Below are 18,375 nucleotides of genomic sequence, written 5' to 3'. Positions count from 1 at the left end.
CCTAAAGATCACAACCTCACTGAAGACTCCTCTGACACTGAGTGAACCCTGCTCCAGCCAAAATATCTCAAACTCATTGTAGACTTTTCTGAACATTGAGTGAGCCCTGCTCTAACCAAGAGATCACAAACTCACTGAAGACTCCTCTGACGCTGAGTGAGCCCTGCTCCAACTAAGAGATCACAAACTCACTAAAGACTACTTTGACACTGAGTAAGCCCTGCTCCAACTAAGAGATCACAAACTCACTGAAGACTCCTCTGACACTGAGTGAACCCTGCTCCAGCCAAAAGATCTCAAACTCATTGTAGGATTTTCTGAACACTGAGTGAGCCCAGCTCCATCTAAGAGATCACAAACTCACTGAAGACTCCTCTGAACACTGAGTGCACCCTGCTCCTTTCAGAAGAACACAAACTCACTGAAGACTCTTCTGATGCTGAGTGAGCCCTGCTCCAACTAAGCGATCACAAACTCACTGAAGACTCCTCTGACACTGAGTGAGCTCTGCTCCTTCCAAGAGATCACAAACTCACTGAAGACTCCTCTGACACTGAGTGAGCCCTGCTCCTTCCAATAGATCACAAACTCACTGAATACTCCTCTGAGACTGAGTGAGCCCTGGTCCTTCCAAGAGATCACAAACTCACTGAAGACTCCTCTGACAGTGAGTGAACCCTGCTCCAACTAAGATATCACAAACTCACTGAAGACTTCTCTGACACTGAGTGAGCCCTGGTCCTTCCAAGAGATTACAAACTCACTGAAGACTCCTCTCACACTGAGTGAGCCCTGCTGCAACTAAGAAATCACAAACTCACTGAAGAGTCCTCAGACACTGAGTGAGCCCTGCTCCAACTAAGAGATCACAAACTCGCTGAAGACTCCTTTGACACTGAGTGAACCCTGCTCCAGCCAAAAGATCTCAAACTCAATGAAGACTTTTCTGAACACTGAGTGAGCCCTGCTCCAATGAAGAGATCACAAACTCACTAAAGACTCATCTGACACTGAGTGAGCCCTGCTCCTTCCAAGAGATCACAAACTCAATGAAAACTCGTCTGACACTAAGTGAGCCCTGCTGCAACTAAGAGATCACAAACTCACTGAAGACTCCTCTGACAATGAGTGAGCTCTGCTTTTTCCAAGAGATCACAAACTCACTGAAGACTCCTCTGACATTGAGTGATCCCTGCTCCAACTAAGAGATCACAAACTCACTGAAGACGCCTCTGACACTGAGTGAGCTCTGCTCCTTCCTAAAGATCACAACCTCACTGAAGACTCGTCTGACACTGAGTGAACTCTGCTCCAGCCAAAATATCTCAAACTCATTGAAGACTTTTCTGAACACTGAGTGAGCCCTGCTCCAACGAAGAGATCACAAACTCACTAAAGACTCCTCTGAACACTGAGAGCACCCTGCTCCTTCCAGGAGATCACAAACTCACTGCAAACACTTCTGAACACTGAGCGAGCCCTGCTCCTTCTAAGAGATCACAAACTCAATGAAAACTCCTCTGACACTAAGTGAGCCCTGCTCCAACCAAGAGATCACAAACTCGCTGAAGACTCCTCTGAAACTGAGTGAGCCCTACTCCTTCTAAGAGATCACAAACTCACTGAAGACTCCTCTGACACTGAGTGAGCCCTGCTCCTTCCAAGAGATCACAAACTCACTGAAGACTCCTCTGACATTGAGTGAACCCTGCTCCAAATAAGAGATCACAAACTCACTGAAGACTCCTCTGACACTGAGTGAGCTCTGCTCCTTCCTAGAGATCACAAACTCACTGAAGACTCCTCTGACACTGAGTGAGCCCTGCTCCTTCCAAGAGATCACAAACTCACTGAAGACTACTCTGACACTGAGTGAGCCCTGCTCCAACTAAGAGATCACAAACTCACTGAAGACTCCTCTGATACTGAGAGATGCCCTGCTCCAACTAAGAGATCACAAACTCACTGAAGACTCATCTGACACTGAGTGAACCCTGCTCCAGCCAAAATAGCTCAAACTCATTGAAGACTTTTCTGAACACTGAGTGAGCCCTGCTCCAACCAAGAGATCACAAACTCACTGAAGACTCCTCTGACGCTGAGTGAGCCCTGCTCCAACTAAGAGATCACAAACTCACTAAAGACTACTCTGACAACACTGAGTAAGCCCTGCTCCAACTAAGAGATCACAAACTCACTGAAGACTCTTCTGACACTGAGTGAACCCTGCTCCAGCCGAAAGATCTCAAACTCATTGTAGAATTTTCTGAACACTGAGTGAACCCTGCTACTTTCAGAAGAACACAAACTCACTGAAGACTCCTCTGATGCTGAGTGAGCCCTGCTCCAACTAAGCGATCACAAACTCACTGAAGACTCCTCTGACACTGAGTGAGCCCTGCTCCTTCCAAGAGATCACAAACTCACTGAAAACTCCTCTGACAATGAGTGAGCTCTGCTTTTTCCAAGAGATCACAAACTCACTGAAGACTCCTCTGACATTGAGTGATCCCTGCTCCAACTAACAGATCACAAACTCACTGAAGACGCCTCTGACACTGAGTGAGTTCAGCTCCTTCCTAAAGATCACAACCTCACTGAAGACTCCTCTGACACTGAGTGAACCCTGCTCCAGCCAAAATATCTCAAACTCATTGTAGACTTTTCTGAACATTGAGTGAGCCCTGCTCTAACCAAGAGATCACAAACTCACTGAAGACTCCTCTGACGCTGAGTGAGCCCTGCTCCAACTAAGAGATCACAAACTCACTAAAGACTACTTTGACACTGAGTAAGCCCTGCTCCAACTAAGAGATCACAAACTCACTGAAGACTCCTCTGACACTGAGTGAACCCTGCTCCAGCCAAAAGATCTCAAACTCATTGTAGGATTTTCTGAACACTGAGTGAGCCCAGCTCCATCTAAGAGATCACAAACTCACTGAAGACTCCTCTGAACACTGAGTGCACCCTGCTCCTTTCAGAAGAACACAAACTCACTGAAGACTCTTCTGATGCTGAGTGAGCCCTGCTCCAACTAAGCGATCACAAACTCACTGAAGACTCCTCTGACACTGAGTGAGCTCTGCTCCTTCCAAGAGATCACAAACTCACTAAAGACTCCTCTGACACTGAGTGAGCCCTGCTCCTTCCAATAGATCACAAACTCACTGAATACTCCTCTGAGACTGAGTGAGCCCTGGTCCTTCCAAGAGATCACAAACTCACTGAAGACTCCTCTGACAGTGAGTGAACCCTGCTCCAACTAAGATATCACAAACTCACTGAAGACTTCTCTGACACTGAGTGAGCCCTGGTCCTTCCAAGAGATTACAAACTCACTGAAGACTCCTCTCACACTGAGTGAGCCCTGCTGCAACTAAGAAATCACAAACTCACTGAAGACTCCTCAGACACTGAGTGAGCCCTGCTCCAACTAAGAGATCACAAACTCGCTGAAGACTCCTTTGACACTGAGTGAACCCTGCTCCAGCCAAAAGATCTCAAACTCAATGAAGACTTTTCTGAACACTGAGTGAGCCCTGCTCCAATGAAGAGATCACAAACTCACTAAAGACTCATCTGACACTGAGTGAGCCCTGCTCCTTCCAAGAGATCACAAACTCAATGAAAACTCGTCTGACACTAAGTGAGCCCTGCTGCAACTAAGAGATCACAAACTCACTGAAGACTCCTCTGACAATGAGTGAGCTCTGCTTTTTCCAAGAGATCACAAACTCACTGAAGACTCCTCTGACATTGAGTGATCCCTGCTCCAACTAAGAGATCACAAACTCACTGAAGACGCCTCTGACACTGAGTGAGCTCTGCTCCTTCCTAAAGATCACAACCTCACTGAAGACTCGTCTGACACTGAGTGAACTCTGCTCCAGCCAAAATATCTCAAACTCATTGAAGACTTTTCTGAACACTGAGTGAGCCCTGCTCCAATGAAGAGATCACAAACTCACTAAAGACTCCTCTGAACACTGAGAGCACCCTGCTCCTTCCAGGAGATCACAAACTCACTGCAAACACTTCTGAACACTGAGCGAGCCCTGCTCCTTCTAAGAGATCACAAACTCAATGAAAACTCCTCTGACACTAAGTGAGCCCTGCTCCAACCAAGAGATCACAAACTCACTGAAGACTCCTCTGAAACTGAGTGAGCCCTACTCCTTCTAAGAGATCACAAACTCACTGAAGACTCCTCTGACACTGAGTGAGCCCTGCTCCTTCCAAGAGATCACAAACTCACTGAAGACTCCTCTGACATTGAGTGAACCCTGCTCCAAATAAGAGATCACAAACTCATTGAAGACTCCTCTGACATTGAGTGAGCTCTGCTCCTTCCTAGAGATCACAAACTCACTGAAGACTCCTCTGACACTGAGTGAGCCCTGCTCCTTCCAAGAGATCACAAACTCACTGAAGACTACTCTGACACTGAGTGAGCCCTGCTCCAACTAAGAGATCACAAACTCACTGAAGACTCATCTGACACTGAGTGAACCCTGCTCCAGCCAAAATAGCTCAAACTCATTGAAGACTTTTCTGAACACTGAGTGAGCCCTGCTCCAACCAAGAGATCACAAACTCACTGAAGACTCCTCTGACGCTGAGTGAGCCCTGCTCCAACTAAGAGATCACAAACTCACTAAAGACTACTCTGACAACACTGAGTAAGCCCTGCTCCACCAAAGAGATCACAAACTCACTGAAGACTCTTCTGACACTGAGTGAACCCTGCTCCAGCCGAAAGATCTCAAACTCATTGTAGAATTTTCTGAACACTGAGTGAACCCTGCTACTTTCAGAAGAACACAAACTCACTGAAGACTCCTCTGATGCTGAGTGAGCCCTGCTCCAACTAAGCGATCACAAACTCACTGAAGACTCCTCTGACACTGAGTGAGCCCTGCTCCTTCCAAGAGATCACAAACTCACGGAAGACTCCTCTGACACTGAGTGAGCCCTGCTCCTTCCAATAGATCACAAACTCACTGAAGACTCCTCTGACACTGAGTGAGCCCTGCTCCTTCCAATAGATCACAAACTCACTGAAGACTCCTCTGAGACTGAGTGAGCCCTGCTCCTACCAAGAGATCACAAACTCACTGAAGACTCCTCTGACACAGAGTGAGCTCTGCTCCATCTAAGAGATCACAAACTCACTGAAGGCTCCTCTGACACTGAGTGAGCCCTGCTCATTCCTAGAGATCACAAACTCACTGAAAACTCCCCGGACACTGAGTGAGCCCTGCTCCAACCAAGAGATCACAAACTCACTGAAGACTCCTTTGACATTGAGTGAACCCTGCTCCAAATAAGAGATCACAAACTCACTGAAGACTCCTCTGACACTGAGTGAGCTCTGCTCCTTCCTAGTGATCACAAACTCACTGAAGACTCCTCTGACACTGAGTGAGCCCTGCTCCTTCCAAGAGATCACAAACTCACTGAAGACTCCTCTGACACTGAGTGAGCCCTGCTCCAACTAAGAGATCACAAACTCACTGAAGACTCCTCTGACACTGAGTGAACCCTGCTCCAGCCAAAATATCTCAAACTCATTGAAGACTTTTCTGAACACTGAGTGAGCCCTGCTCCAACCAAGAGATCACAAACTCACTGAAGACTCCTCTGATGCTGAGTGAGCCCTGCTTCAACTAAGCGATCACAAACTCACTGAAGACCCCTCTGACACTGAGTGAGCCCAGCTCCTTCCAAGAGATCACAAACTCACTGAAGACTCCTCTGATGCTGAGTGAGCCCTGCTTCAACTAAGCGATCACAAACTCACTGAAGACCCCTCTGACACTGAGTGAGCCCAGCTCCTTCCAAGAGATCACAAACTCACTGAAGACTCCTCTGACACTGAGTGAACCCTGCTCCAGCCAAAATATCTCAAACTCATTGAAGACTTTTCTGAACACTGAGTGAGCCCTGCTCCAATGAAGAGATCACAAACTCACTGAAGACTCATCTGACACTGAGTGAGCGCTGCTCCTTCCAAGAGATCACAAACTCAATGAAAACTCGTCTGACACTGAGTGAGCCCTGCTGCAACTAAGAGATCACAAACTCACTGAAGACTCCTCTGACAATGAGTGAGCTCTGCTTTTTCCAAGAGATCACAAACTCACTGAAGACTCCTCTGACATTGAGTGATCCCTGCTCCAACTAAGAGAACACGAACTCACTGAAGACGCCTCTGACACTGAGTGAGCTCTGCTCCTTCCTAAAGATCACAACCTCACTGAAGACTCGTCTGACACTGAGTGAACTCTGCTCCAGCCAAAATATCTCAAACTCATTGAAGACTTTTCTGAACACTGAGTGAGCCCTGCTCCAACGAAGAGATCACAAACTCACTAAAGACTCCTCTGAACACTGAGAGCACCCTGCTCCTTCCAAGAGATCACAAACTCACTGCAAACACTTCTGAACACTGAGCGAGCCCTGCTCCTTCCAAGAGATTAAAAAATCACTGAAGACTCCTCTGACACTGAGTGAGCTCTGCTCCTTCCTAGAGATCACAAACTCACTGAAGACTCCTCTGACACTGAGTGAGCCCTGCTCCTTCCAAGAGATAACAAACTCACTGAAGACTCCTCTGACACTGAGTGAGCCCTGCTCCAACTAAGAGATCACAAAATCACTGAAGACTCCTCTGACACTGAGTGAGCCCTGCTCCAACTAAGAGATCACAAACTCACTGAAGACTCCTCTGACACTGAGTGAGCCCTGCTCCAACTAAGAGATCACAAACTCACTGAAGACTCCTCTGACACTGAGTGAGCCCTGCTCCAACTAAGAGATCACAAACTCACTAAAGACTTCTCTGACACTGAGTAAGCCCTGCTCCAACTAAGAGATCACAAACTCACTGTAGACTCTTCTGACACTGAGTGAACCCTGCTCGAAGCCGAAAGATCTCAAACTCATTGTAGAATTTTCTGAACACTGAGTGAACCCCGCTACTTTCAGAAGAACACAAACTCACTGAAGACTCCTCTGATGCTGAGTGAGCCCTGCTCCAACTAAGCGATCACAAACTCACTGAAGACTCCTCTGACACTGAGTGAGCCCTGCTCCTTCCAATAGATCACAAACTCACTGAAGACTCCTCTGACACTGAATGAGCCCTGCTCCTTCCAATAGATCACAAACTCACTGAAGACTCCTCTGAGACTGAGTGAGCCCTGCTCCTTCCACGAGATTACAAACTCATAGAAGACTCCTCTGACACTGAGTGAGCCCTGCTCCTTCTAAGAGATCACAAACTCACTGAAAACTCCTCTGACACTGAGTGAGCCCTGCTCCTTCCAAGAGATTACAAACTCATTGAAGACTCCTCTGACACTGAGTGAGCCCTCCTCCTTCTAAGAGATCACAAACTCACTGAAGACTCCTCTGACACTGAGTGATCCCTGCTCCTTCCAAGAGATCACAAACTCACTGAAGACTCCTCTGACATTGAGTGAACCCTGCTCCAAATAAGAGATCACAAACTCACTGAAGACTCCTCTGACACTGAGTGAGCTCTGCTCCTTCCTAGAGATCACAAACTCACTGAAGACTCCTCTGACACTGAGTGAGCCCTGCTCCTTCCAAGAGATCACAAACTCACTGAAGACTCATCTGACACTGAGTGAGCCCTGCTCCAACTAAGAGATCACAAACTCACTGAAGACTCCTCTGACACTGAGTGAACCCTGCTCCAGCCAAAATATCTCAAACTCATTGAAGACTTTTCTGAACACTGAGTGAGCCCTGCTCTAACCAAGAGATCACAAACTCACTGAAGTCTCCTCTGACGCTGAGTGAGCCCTGCTCCAACTAAAAGATCACAAACTCACTAAAGACTACTTTGACACTGAGTAAGCCCTGCTCCAACTAAGAGATCACAAACTTACTGAAGACTCCTCTGAACACTGAGTGCACCCTGCTCCTTTCAGAAGAACACAAACTCACTGAAGACTCTTCTGATGCTGAGTGAGCCCTGCTCCAACTAAGCGATCACAAACTCACTGAAGACTCCTCTGACACTGAGGGAGCCCTGCTCCTTCCAAGAGATCACAAACTCACTGAAGACTCCTCTGATGCTGAGTGAGCCCTGCTCCAACTAAGCGATCACAAACTCACTGAAGACTCCTCTGACACTGAGTGAGCCCTGCTCCTTCCAAGAGATCACAAACTCACTGAAGACTCCTCTGACACTGAGTGAGCCCTGATCCTTCCAATAGATCACAAACTCACTGAAGACTCCTCTGAGACTGAGTGAGCCCTGGTCCTTCCAATAGATCACAAACTCACTGAAGACTCCTCTGAGACTGAGTGAGCCCTGCTCCTTCCAAGAGATTACAAACTCACTGAAGACTCCTATCACACTGAGTGAGCCCTGCTGCAACTAAGAGATCACAAACTCACTGAAGACTCCTCTGACAGTGAGTGAACCCTGCTCCAACTAAGATATCACAAACTCACTGAAGACTTCTCTGACACTGAGTGAGCCCTGGTCCTTCCAAGAGATTACAAACTCACTGAAGACTCCTCTCACACTGAGTGAGCCCTGCTGCAACTAAGAGATCACAAACTCACTGAAGACTCCTCTCACACCGAGTGAACCCTGCTCCAGCCAAAATATCTCAAACTCATTGAAGACTTTTCTGAATACTGAGTGAGCCCTGCTCCAATGAAGAGATCACAAACTCACTGAAGACTCATCTGACACTGAGTGAGCCCTGCTCCTTCCAAGAGATCACAAACTCAATGAAAACTCGTCTGACACTGAGTGAGCCCTGCTTCAACTAAGAGATCACAAACTCACTGAAGACTCCTCTGACAATGAGTGAGCTCTGCTTTTTCCAAGAGATCACAAACTCACTGAAGACTCCTCTGACATTGAGTGATCCCTGCTCCAACTAACAGATCACAAACTCACTGAAGACGCCTCTGACACTGAGTGAGTTCTGCTCCTTCCTAAAGATCACAACCTCACTGAAGACTCCTCTGACACTGAGTGAACCCTGCTCCAGCCAAAATATCTCAAACTCATTGTAGACTTTTCTGAACATTGAGTGAGCCCTGCTCTAACCAAGAGATCACAAACTCACTGAAGACTCCTCTGACGCTGAGTGAGCCCTGCTCCAACTAAGAGATCACAAACTCACTAAAGACTACTTTGACACTGAGTGAGCCCTGCTCCAACTAAGAGATCACAAACTCACTGAAGACTCCTCTGACACTGAGTGAACCCTGCTCCAGCCAAAAGATCTTAAACTCATTGTAGAATTTTCTGAACACTGAGTGAGCCCAGCTCCATCTAAGAGATCACAAACTCACTGAAGACTCCTCTGAACACTGAGTGCACCCTGCTCCTTTCAGAAGAACACAAACTCACTGAAGACTCTTCTGATGCTGAGTGAGCCCTGCTCCAACTAAGCGATCACAAACTCACTGAAGACTCCTCTGACACTGAGTGAGCCCTGCTCCTTCCAAGAGATCACAAACTCACTGAAGACTCCTATGACACTGAGTGAGCCCTGCTCCTTCCAATAGATCACAAACTCACTGAAGACTCCTCTGAGACTGAGTGAGCCCTGGTCCTTCCAAGAGATCACAAACTCACTGAAGACTCATCTGACAGTGAGTGAACCCTGCTCCAACTAAGATATCACAAACTCACTGAAGACTTCTCTGACACTGAGTGAGCCCTGGTCCTTCCAAGAGATTACAAACTCACTGAAGACTCCTCTCACACTGAGTGAGCCCTGCTCCTTCCAATAGATCACAAACTCACTGAAGACTCCTCTGAGACTGAGTGAGCCCTGCTCCTACCAAGAGATCACAAACTCACTGAAGACTCCTCTGACACTGAGTGAGCCCTGATCCTTCCAATAGATCACAAACTCACTGAAGACTCCTCTGATGCTGAGTGAGCCCTGCTCCAACTAAGCGATCACAAACTCACTGAAGACTCCTCTGACACTGAGTGAGCCCTGCTCCTTCCAAGAGATCACAAACTCACTGAAGACTCCTCTGACACTGAGTGAGCCCTGATCCTTCCAATAGATCACAAACTCACTGAAGACTCCTCTGAGACTGAGTGAGCCCTGGTCCTTCCAATAGATCACAAACTCACTGAAGACTCCTCTGAGACTGAGTGAGCCCTGCTCCTTCCAAGAGATTACAAACTCACTGAAGACTCCTATCACACTGAGTGAGCCCTGCTGCAACTAGGAGATCACAAACTCACTGAAGACTCCTCTGACAGTGAGTGAACCCTGCTCCAACTAAGATATCACAAACTCACTGAAGACTTCTCTGACACTGAGTGAGCCCTGGTCCTTCCAAGAGATTACAAACTCACTGAAGACTCCTCTCACACTGAGTGAGCCCTGCTGCAACTAAGAGATCACAAACTCACTGAAGACTCCTCTCACACCGAGTGAACCCTGCTCCAGCCAAAATATCTCAAACTCATTGAAGACTTTTCTGAACACTGAGTGAGCCCTGCTCCAATGAAGAGATCACAAACTCACTGAAGACTCATCTGACACTGAGTGAGCCCTGCTCCAACTAAGAGATCACAAACTCACTGAAGACTCCTCTGACACTGAGTGAACCCTGCTCCAGCCAAAATATCTCAAACTCATTGAAGACTTTTCTGAACACTGAGTGAGCCCTGCTCTAACCAAGAGATCACAAACTCACTGAAGTCTCCTCTGACGCTGAGTGAGCCCTGCTCCAACTAAAAGATCACAAACTCACTAAAGACTACTTTGACACTGAGTAAGCCCTGCTCCAACTAAGAGATCACAAACTTACTGAAGACTCCTCTGAACACTGAGTGCACCCTGCTCCTTTCAGAAGAACACAAACTCACTGAAGACTCTTCTGATGCTGAGTGAGCCCTGCTCCAACTAAGCGATCACAAACTCACTGAAGACTCCTCTGACACTGAGTGAGCCCTGCTCCTTCCAAGAGATCACAAACTCACTGAAGACTCCTCTGATGCTGAGTGAGCCCTGCTCCAACTAAGCGATCACAAACTCACTGAAGACTCCTCTGACACTGAGTGAGCCCTGCTCCTTCCAAGAGATCACAAACTCACTGAAGACTCCTCTGACACTGAGTGAGCCCTGATCCTTCTAATAGATCACAAACTCACTGAAGACTCCTCTGAGACTGAGTGAGCCCTGGTCCTTCCAATAGATCACAAACTCACTGAAGACTCCTCTGAGACTGAGTGAGCCCTGCTCCTTCCAAGAGATTACAAACTCACTGAAGACTCCTATCACACTGAGTGAGCCCTGCTGCAACTAAGAGATCACAAACTCACTGAAGACTCCTCTGACAGTGAGTGAACCCTGCTCCAACTAAGATATCACAAACTCACTGAAGACTTCTCTGACACTGAGTGAGCCCTGGTCCTTCCAAGAGATTACAAACTCACTGAAGACTCCTCTCACACTGAGTGAGCCCTGCTGCAACTAAGAGATCACAAACTCACTGAAGACTCCTCTCACACCGAGTGAACCCTGCTCCAGCCAAAATATCTCAAACTCATTGAAGACTTTTCTGAATACTGAGTGAGCCCTGCTCCAATGAAGAGATCACAAACTCACTGAAGACTCATCTGACACTGAGTGAGCCCTGCTCCTTCCAAGAGATCACAAACTCAATGAAAACTCGTCTGACACTGAGTGAGCCCTGCTGCAACTAAGAGATCACAAACTCACTGAAGACTCCTCTGACAATGAGTGAGCTCTGCTTTTTCCAAGAGATCACAAACTCACTGAAGACTCCTCTGACATTGAGTGATCCCTGCTCCAACTAACAGATCACAAACTCACTGAAGACGCCTCTGACACTGAGTGAGTTCTGCTCCTTCCTAAAGATCACAACCTCACTGAAGACTCCTCTGACACTGAGTGAACCCTGCTCCAGCCAAAATATCTCAAACTCATTGTAGACTTTTCTGAACATTGAGTGAGCCCTGCTCTAACCAAGAGATCACAAACTCACTGAAGACTCCTCTGACGCTGAGTGAGCCCTGCTCCAACTAAGAGATCACAAACTCACTAAAGACTACTTTGACACTGAGTGAGCCCTGCTCCAACTAAGAGATCACAAACTCATTGAAGACTCCTCTGACACTGAGTGAACCCTGCTCCAGCCAAAAGATCTTAAACTCATTGTAGAATTTTCTGAACACTGAGTGAGCCCAGCTCCATCTAAGAGATCACAAACTCACTGAAGACTCCTCTGAACACTGAGTGCACCCTGCTCCTTTCAGAAGAACACAAACTCACTGAAGACTCTTCTGATGCTGAGTGAGCCCTGCTCCAACTAAGCGATCACAAACTCACTGAAGACTCCTCTGACACTGAGTGAGCCCTGCTCCTTCCAAGAGATCACAAACTCACTGAAGACTCCTATGACACTGAGTGAGCCCTGCTCCTTCCAATAGATCACAAACTCACTGAAGACTCCTCTGAGACTGAGTGAGCCCTGGTCCTTCCAAGAGATCACAAACTCACTGAAGACTCATCTGACAGTGAGTGAACCCTGCTCCAACTAAGATATCACAAACTCACTGAAGACTTCTCTGACACTGAGTGAGCCCTGGTCCTTCCAAGAGATTACAAACTCACTGAAGACTCCTCTCACACTGAGTGAGCCCTGCTGCAACTAAGAAATCATAAACTGACTGAAGACTCCTCAGACACTGAGTGAGCCCTGCTCCAACTAAGAGATCACAAACTCGCTGAAGACTCCTTTGACACTGAGTGAACTCTGCTCCAGCCAAAAGATCTCAAACTCATTGAAGACTTTTCTGAACACTGAGTGAGCCCTGCTCCAATGAAGAGATCACAAACTCACTAAAGACTCATCTGACACTGAGTGAGCCCTGCTCCTTTCAAGAGATCACAAACTCAATGAAAACTCGTCTGACACTGAGTGAGCCCTGCTGCAACTAAGAGATCACAAACTCACTGAAGACTCCTCTGACAATGAGTGAGCTCTGCTTTTTCCAAGAGATCACAAACTCACTGAAGACTCCTCTGACATTGAGTGATCCCTGCTCCAACTAAGAGATCACAAACTCACTGAAGACGCCTCTGACACTGAGTGAGCTCTGCTCCTTCCTAAAGATCACAACCTCACTGAAGACTCGTCTGACACTGAGTGAACTCTTCTCCAGCCAAAATATCTCAAACTCATTGAAGACTTTTCTGAACACTGAGTGAGCCCTGCTCCAACGAAGAGATCACAAACTCACTAAAGACTCCTCTGAACACTGAGAGCACCCTGCTCCTTCCAGGAGATCACAAACTCACTGCAAACACTTCTGAACACTGAGCGAGCCCTGCTCCTTCTAAGAGATCACAAACTCAATGAAAACTCCTCTGACACTGAGTGAGCCCTGCTCCTTCCAAGAGATTAGAAAATCACTGAAGACTCCTCTGAAACTGAGTGAGCCCTGCTCCTTCTAAGAGATCACAAACTCACTGAAGACTCCTCTGACACTGAGTGAGCCCTGCTCCTTCCAAGAGATCACAAACTCACTGAAGACTCCTCTGACATTGAGTGAACCCTGCTCCAAATAAGAGATCACAAACTCACTGAAGACTCCTCTGACACTGAGTGAGCCCTGCTCCTTCCAAGAGATCACAAACTCACTGAAGACTCCTCTGACACTGAGTGAGCCCTGCTCCAACTAAGAGATCACAAACTCACTGAAGACTCCTCTGACACTGAGTGAGCCCTGCTCCAACTAAGAGATCACAAACTCACTGAAGACTCCTCTGACACTGAGTGAACCCTGCTCCAGCCAAAATAGCTCAAACTCATTGAAGACTTTTCTGAACACTGAGTGAGCCCTGCTCCAACCAAGAGATCACAAACTCACTGAAGACTCCTCTGACGCTGAGTGAGCCCTGCTCCAACTAAGAGATCACAAACTCACTAAAGACTACTCTGACAACACTGAGTAAGCCCTGCTCCAACTAAAAGATCACAAACTCACTGAAGACTCTTCTGACACTGAGTGAACCCTGCTCCAGCCGAAAGATCTCAAACTCATTGTAGAATTTTCTAAACACTGAGTGAACCCTGCTACTTTCAGAAGAACACAAACTCACTGAAGACTCCTCTGATGCTGAGTGAGCCCTGCTCCAACTAAGCGATCACAAACTCACTGAAGACTCCTCTGACACTGAGTGAGCCCTGCTCCTTCTAAGAGATCACAAACTCACTGAAAACTCCTCTGACACTGAGTGAGCCCTGCTCCTTCCAATAGATCACAAACTCGCTGAAGACTCCTCTGACACTGAGTGAGCCCTGCTCCTTCCAATAGATCACAAACTCACTGAAGACTCCTTTGAGACTGAGTGAGCCCTGCTCCTACCAAGAGATCACAAACTCACTGAAGACTCCTCTGACACAGAGTGAGCTCTGCTCCATCTAAGAGATCACAAACTCACTGAAGGCTCCTCTGACACTGAGTGAGCCCTGCTCATTCCTAGAGATCACAAACTCACTGAAAACTCCCCGGACACTGAGTGAGCCCTGCTCCAACCAAGAGATCACAAACTCACTGAAGACTCCTTTGACATTGAGTGAACCCTGCTCCAAATAAGAGATCACAAACTCACTGAAGACTCCTCTGACACTGAGTGAGCTCTGCTCCTTCCTAGTAATCACAAACTCACTGAAGACTCCTCTGACACTGAATGAGCCCTGCTCCTTCCAAGAGATCACAAACTCACTGAAGACTCCTCTGACACTGAGTGAGCCCTGCTCCAACTAAGAGATCACAAACTCACTGAAGACTCCTCTGACACTGAGTGAACCCTGCTCCAGCCAACATATCTCAAACTCATTGAAGACTTTTCTGAACACTGAGTGAGCCCTGCTCTAACCAAGAGATCACAAACTCACTGAAGTCTCCTCTGACGCTGAGTGAGCCCTGCTCCAACTAAAAGATCACAAACTCACTAAAGACTACTTTGACACTGAGTAAGCCCTGCTCCAACTAAGAGATCACAAACTTACTGAAGACTCCTCTGAACACTGAGTGCACCCTGCTCCTTTCAGAAGAACACAAACTCACTGAAGACTCTTCTGATGCTGAGTGAGCCCTGCTCCAACTAAGCGATCACAAACTCACTGAAGACTCCTCTGACACTGAGTGAGCCCTGCTCCTTCCAATAGATCAAAAACTCACTGAAGACTCCTCTGACACTGAATGAGCCCTGCTCCTTCCAATAGATCACAAACTCACTGAAGACTCCTCTGAGACTGAGTGAGCCCTGCTCCTACCAAGAGATCACAAACTCACTGAAGACTCCTCTGACACTGAGTGAGCCCTGATCCTTCCAATAGATCACAAACTCACTGAAGACTCCTCTGATGCTGAGTGAGCCCTGCTCCAACTAAGCGATCACAAACTCACTGAAGACTCCTCTGACACTGAGTGAGCCCTGCTCCTTCCAAGAGATCACAAACTCACTGAAGACTCCTCTGACACTGAGTGAGCCCTGATCCTTCCAATAGATCACAAACTCACTGAAGACTCCTCTGAGACTGAGTGAGCCCTGGTCCTTCCAATAGATCACAAACTCACTGAAGACTCCTCTGAGACTGAGTGAGCCCTGCTCCTTCCAAGAGATTACAAACTCACTGAAGACTCCTATCACACTGAGTGAGCCCTGCTGCAACTAGGAGATCACAAACTCACTGAAGACTCCTCTGACAGTGAGTGAACCCTGCTCCAACTAAGATATCACAAACTCACTGAAGACTTCTCAGACACTGAGTGAGCCCTGGTCCTTCCAAGAGATTACAAACTCACTGAAGACTCCTCTCACACTGAGTGAGCCCTGCTGCAACTAAGAGATCACAAACTCACTGAAGACTCCTCTCACACCGAGTGAACCCTGCTCCAGCCAAGAGATCACAAACTCAATGAAAACTCGTCTGACACTGAGTGAGCCCTGCTGCAACTAAGAGATCACAAACTCACTGAAGACTCCTCTGACAATGAGTGAGCTCTGCTTTTTCCAAGAGATCACAAACTCACTGAAGACTCCTCTGACATTGAGTGATCCCTGCTCCAACTAACAGATCACAAACTCACTGAAGACGCCTCTGACACTGAGTGAGTTCTGCTCCTTCCTAAAGATCACAACCTCACTGAAGACTCCTCTGACACTGAGTGAACCCTGCTCCAGCCAAAATATCTCAAACTCATTGTAGACTTTTCTGAACATTGAGTGAGCCCTGCTCTAACCAAGAGATCACAAACTCACTGAAGACTCCTCTGACGCTGAGTGAGCCCTGCTCCAACTAAGAGATCACAAACTCACTAAAGACTACTTTGACACTGAGTAAGCCCTGCTCCAACTAAGAGATCACAAACTCACTGAAGACTCCTCTGACACTGAGTGAACCCTGCTCCAGCCAAAAGATCTCAAACTCATTGTAGAATTTTCTGAACACTGAGTGAGCCCAGCTCCATCTAAGAGATCATAAACTCACTGAAGACTCCTCTGAACACTGAGTGCACCCTGCTCCTTTCAGAAGAACACAAACTCACTGAAGACTCTTCTGATGCTGAGTGAGCCCTGCTCCAACTAAGCGATCACAAACTCACTGAATACTCCTCTGAGACTGAGTGAGCCCTGGTCCTTCCAAGAGATCACAAACTCACTGAAGACTCCTCTGACAGTGAGTGAACCCTGCTCCAACTAAGATATCACAAACTCACTGAAGACTTCTCTGACACTGAGTGAGCCCTGGTCCTTCCAAGAGATTACAAACTCACTGAAGACTCCTCTCACACTGAGTGAGCCCTGCTGCAACTAAGAAATCACAAACTCACTGAAGACTCCTCAGACACTGAGTGAGCCCTGCTCCAACTAAGAGATCACAAACTCGCTGAAGACTCCTTTGACACTGAGTGAACCCTGCTCCAGCCAAAAGATCTTAAACTCATTGAAGACTTTTCTGAACACTGAGTGAGCCCTGCTCCAATGAAGAGATCACAAACTCACTGAAGACTCCTCTGACACTGAGTGAGCCCTGCTCCAACTAAGAGATCACAAACTCACTGAAGACTCATCTGACACTGAGTGAACCCTGCTCCAGCCAAAATAGCTCAAACTCATTGAAGACTTTTCTGAACACTGAGTGAGCCCTGCCCCAACCAAGAGATCACAAACTCACTGAAGACTCCTCTGACGCTGAGTGAGCCCTGCTCCAACTAAGAGATCACAAACTCACTAAAGACTACTCTGACAACACTGAGTAAGCCCTGCTCCAACTAAGAGATCACAAACTCACTGAAGACTCTTCTGACACTGAGTGAACCCTGCTCCAACCGAAAGATCTCAAACTCATTGTAGAATTTTCTGAACACTGAGTGAACCCTGCTACTTTCAGAAGAACACAAACTCACTGAAGACTCCTCTGATGCTGAGTGAGCCCTGCTCCAACTAAGCGATCACAAACTCACTGAAGACTCCTCTGACACTGAGTGAGCCCTGCTCCTTCCAAGAGATCACAAACTCACTGAAGACTCCTCTGACACTGAGTGAGCCCTGCTCCTTCCAATAGATCACAAACTCACTGAAGACTCCTCTGACACTGAGTGAGCCCTGCTCCTTCCAATAGATCACAAACTCACTGAAGACTCCTCTGAGACTGAGTGAGCCCTGCTCCTACCAAGAGATCACAAACTCACTGAAGACTCCTCTGACACAGAGTGAGCTCTGCTCCATCTAAGAGATCACAAACTCACTGAAGGCTCCTCTGACACTGAGTGAGCCCTGCTCATTCCTAGAGATCACAAACTCACTGAAAACTCCCCGGACACTGAGTGAGCCCTGCTCCAACCAAGAGATCACAAACTCACTGAAGACTCCTTTGACATTGAGTGAACCCTGCTCCAAATAAGAGATCACAAACTCACTGAAGACTCCTCTGACACTGAGTGAGCTCTGCTCCTTCCTAGTGATCACAAACTCACTGAAGACTCCTCTGACACTGAGTGAGCCCTGCTCCTTCCAAGAGTTCACAAACTCACTGAAGACTCCTCTGACACTGAGTGAGCCCTGCTCCAACTAAGAGATCACAAACTCACTGAAGACTCCTCTGACACTGAGTGAACCCTGCTCCAGCCAAAATATCTCAAACTCATTGAAGACTTTTCTGAACACTGAGTGAGCCCTGCTCCAACCAAGAGATCACAAACTCACTGAAGACTCCTCTGACGCTGAGTGAGCCCTGCTCCAACTAAGAGATCACAAACTCACTAAAGACTACTCTGACACTGAGTAAGCCCATCTCCAACTAAGAGATCAC

This window comes from Lissotriton helveticus, chromosome 3_2, assembly GCF_964261635.1.
Source record: "Lissotriton helveticus chromosome 3_2, aLisHel1.1, whole genome shotgun sequence".
Taxonomy (NCBI): domain Eukaryota; kingdom Metazoa; phylum Chordata; class Amphibia; order Caudata; family Salamandridae; genus Lissotriton; species Lissotriton helveticus.
This window is presented reverse-complemented; position numbering follows the sequence as displayed.